Below are 4,498 nucleotides of genomic sequence, written 5' to 3' on the forward strand. Positions count from 1 at the left end.
ACTACGAAAGTGAAATGTAAGGAAATGCTGCCTTGTATCCTGGCAGCGTATAAAATTATTATTCTCACAATTTAATGTCAGATTTAAAATGTTATTCTCAATACATATGGGGTTAAAGCCAAGACAAGCTAATTTTACCTCTTCTTGTAGAAACTATTGCTTCAGCCTTGAACTGTGAACTCCTTTTAATTCAAGGGAGACACCCAGGAGTCAACAGCTAAAGCTGTTGAAGAGAGAAAGGAGAAAAAAAAAAAGAGGATGAGACCATCTAGAAATATAACCTCCACAGAAACTCTTCCTCCACATCTTCTTGGTGAATGGCCATGAGTTGTGCTTCTGTCAGGGAGCAGCAAAAAAATGAAGCTCTTTTCAGTTCAACAGCTTCTCTATATGGGTTCAGTCTTCAGGAAATAACCTAAAAAGCAGCACTTGGGTTAGCTAGAAGTTAGCTTAGGAATGTATTCTCATTGTTGCTAGGCATAGCCTGCTAGTGATGAGTGAATCTCGCACATCCTTTAAAACTCACCAGCCTTCAAATAGAGATTGAAGGTTTTTTCTTAACGGGACACTGCCTTGCAAATCTAAGTCATTCATACATGGTCTGCACCAATGAAGATTAAGAACATGAGATGCTAACGTGATATTTCTAGAATTACATGGTTAAACTGTAGTGGCTGTCAAAATACTGTTATAAATTGGACAATATAAATACAGAATCCTTGTGTGATAGCATATCAGTCATCATCAACACTTAACTGATTCCTCACTTCTTGTATTTTAATGTCAGTAAGAATATCAGTGATTCTGTAGGTCATTTGACTACCTAATAAGTGACCGGAGGATGTAAACTTGAGATTGTTAGCGCCTAGAACTCCTCCAAGTTCTGTGCCTGCAACATTCTGTTTGGCTGACTAATAAGATTTTGAATGAAAAACTGAAAACAAAAGTGCTCTATGAAATGTGCAGTGCAGGTAGTAGTTTTTCTTTATGATGTTTTTTAGGCACGCATACATTTTTAGAAATAATTTTTTACAGGCGTCATTTATTCTTCTTGGGCCATTCTTTTTCCTTATGCACACAACTGCAGAGACACATTAGCCTAATAAATATAACTTTGAAAGCATTTGTTTTCTGCAAAAATCCATATAAAGATAAGTATATTAGGAAGAACACATATGGACTTGCATTCTTGTATACTGTCCTTCTGTGCTCCCTCTGGCTATTGCAGGAACTATTCCCTCCCAGTTTTTCTAATACTAAGTACTCAAATGTTTGGACTGAGGAATCTGCTGGGGCTGCCCCATGCTGACATGCAGTCGGTGAGGTTAGAATGAAGCACTTCAGCATCACGCAACACATGCTCCACAGATAACCCAGGAGGAATTTTGGCTGAGTTAGGGTTGTACTTATGCTATTCTTACAGTGTACTCCCTATACTCTATTCTAATTGTGAGAGATAATGCTCTCTCCAGACTTTTAGTCTTTTTGTGTATCCCCATAAGAGAATCTAATTAATGCCTATTATAGTACTGCCTCTGTGAGAAGTCATTTAAATCAGGCTATCAATCTGCTGTCCAGCTGTTAATGATTCAAGCTGAATGTAAACTGATAGCATAGTTTAAGAAGAGCTGTTTATCCCTTTACCAGTTTCCTATGCATCACTTTAAAAGTGTGTGTGACAATATATAGGGTTACCAAATCTGTATTTAGGAACTTCCAATGGAGACAAACATCTGCAGTTTTCATCAAGTTGTGCTGAAACTGCAAATAATGTCTCTGCAGATCAAGCCCATCTGAATTCTTGAAACAGAATTTCAGATATATGCTCTACGGGCAACTACTACCAGGAATACTTCTTGATCACCTTTGCTTCTCACATATAGCAGTGAGCTAACCACAACCACCTTCTTCCTTCTCAATTTAAAATGGGAACTGATATCCCCAACAAGCAATCCAGCTTCCTCTTCAGATGACTAAAGCTTCCTTGATGCGATGGTTGCATACTCAAAGAGTAGTGTGACCACCTTCCTTCCTGACCACACTTCATTAAGGACTCTTTTCACATACTACACTCATTTTTGAGTGAAAAGGAAACTCACAGAGGTTGAGGGAGGTCAAGGCTATAAGCCAACAATGTAATAAATTTAACTCCAAGCAGGGGCTATGGAAAGGAGATCCAGTAGGAGGTGAGACATAAGTGGGCAATGGAAAGCTCTTTGAAGTTTGAAACAAATTGATGTAGTTACAAGGTTGCCTATATTTTGACCTGTAGGTAATTGGAGATGGGAATGAAGGAGAAGAAAGTGTAGGAAGCATGTGAATATCTTAAAAAAGATTCTGTTCATTCCTAAACAATGGTATTTTTAATAGTCATAATTCAGCTACAATTCATGTGCTAGTGCTTCAAGCATATGGCATTTGTCATTTGCACTGATCCATTTCGTAATATCCATTATATTTTCTGTCTGTAATGTACTTCTTGGGTTAAGATAATATGCTATGGGAATTGCTTAGGAAAAGAACTTTAATATCAAGCCATAGGCGGCTACTGAGGCAGTGTTGCTGTTTTTTGATTCTCATTACTCTGGCTGTGATCTAAAGCCTGTTGAAGTGAATGGGAGTCTTTCCACATACTTCAACACACTTTAGATCTGTACCCCCCTCTGTAAGTTGTGTTACGTCTTAAACATTGACTATTTAGAAGAAGATAGCAACACAGCTTACATCTCCAGGCTCTGGAGTTTCCTTTAGGCTATCTTGAGGTCAAAACTTGTCTTCAAAATCTCTCTCTGCAATGTGTATTTCCACAAAAGGAGATAAAGCTCTTTGTTCCTCTAGAAGTCCCTAGGTGACTAGATTGAACAAACAGAGCAGTAATGTTCCCACTGTTTTCCATCACCTACTAAAGTGCAGAACCTTCTGCCTCCCCCAGCGTTTCCATTTCCTCTACTTCCTGTCCTTGCAGATTGAGTAACAAATGCTGAATATTTCCTGAAGTTGACTAATGACAGGACATTGATGTCTGCAGCTGAGCAGTCTGGTTAATGCAGGGGTGAATTCTTGACTGAAAGGAGGTGCTATGGTTGTGTTTACACAGGCCAGAAAACCCCAAACCAACAATATACTTGTGTCATTTTAATACCTTTAGTGTATTGAATCAGCTTAGTCTAAACACCCTGCAGCAAATATACTTCAAATGTCTTTTTATTTATTTCAATATGATTATTGCCTTAAAAAAAAGAATGTTGTTGTAGGCCAACTCAAGATAGGGTACTATGATTATAAATTCTTTTTCTCATGTTCTGCTCAATGAAGACCATTAATGATTGGGAAAATCCAATATTTGAAATGAATGACCTTTAAAATTAAGAGGAAAAGAGGACAAGATCTTTTAACAGGTGGTAATTAGATTGGATTCGATTTATATAAAGTAAGGCTATGCACCCTCTAAGCTAAGGATGTTTAGAACTGTGTTTCTTCAGTCTCCCAGCTATCTTTTACACTGAGGGTATAACTGCCAAGAAGGGAAAAGAATTTCATGTATTTTAGTTTATAGCTTAGGCTTTTCTTCTTAAATGGCTAGACCAATCCTCTTGGCTGTGGGACTTCTTTCTCATAATGTCATTAAAACTTCAGTTGCCTTCATTCATTTTGTGTTGACTGAGATGCATAGATCTTTGTTTCTGTATGTATCAAATTATTATGAATTTCTATAATAAAAAAGTCAAGTAGTGTTATCACTGTACATCTCAGCATGATTAGTAATGGTACTGATGTGATCAGAAAGGGTCTGGTAACAAAGGAAAACAGCCTTACATATTGCTTCCTTAGCTATGCAATGGCTAAGGCTCTTGTTTCTTTTGATTCTTATGTCCTTGAGCGCTATCATTTCTGTTTGCTTCAGTGTTAGAAACACCTCTTCAAAGTTGGAAAAAAGACCAGAAACCAAAAAGAGTGGGCAACTAAAAAAATGTAAGCTTTTGAACATGGAAGGGAGAAAGATGGGAAAGAAATTAGTTACATACTAATGTGATCAAGGAATTACTCCCATGTGATAGCAATGCTATATTGATCTTCACTACAAAGTCAGATTCTTGTTTTATGTGTGAATTTAGTTGAAGTAAGCCACACCCAAATACATGAATATGGCTCCTGGAAAAAAAAAAACAACTCTTAAGTGGGATTAACTGCTGACATGCTTCAGAAAGCTGTTTCTTTAACACACATGCTTCCTTTGGTGACACTGGCTTGTTTTTGACTAAAATAGTGCCTTATCCTTATTTGGTAAATGAAAGTAGAAGACAGATGTGGGCTGTTGTGTAAATAGTGAAGGATGGAATCCCCCTGACTTTGTGATACACGTAGAACTCTTATGACTACTAAGCCTATTTTTACTTGCTGTAATCACCCATTATTTAAAATTGAATAATGTATTTGCCTTTAAATAGATGAAATTTTTATATGTTGAATATTGTAAAACTAGGGAAAATAGATTCAG

This window comes from Meleagris gallopavo, chromosome 6 (genome assembly GCF_000146605.3).
Source record: "Meleagris gallopavo isolate NT-WF06-2002-E0010 breed Aviagen turkey brand Nicholas breeding stock chromosome 6, Turkey_5.1, whole genome shotgun sequence".
NCBI lineage: Eukaryota > Metazoa > Chordata > Aves > Galliformes > Phasianidae > Meleagris > Meleagris gallopavo.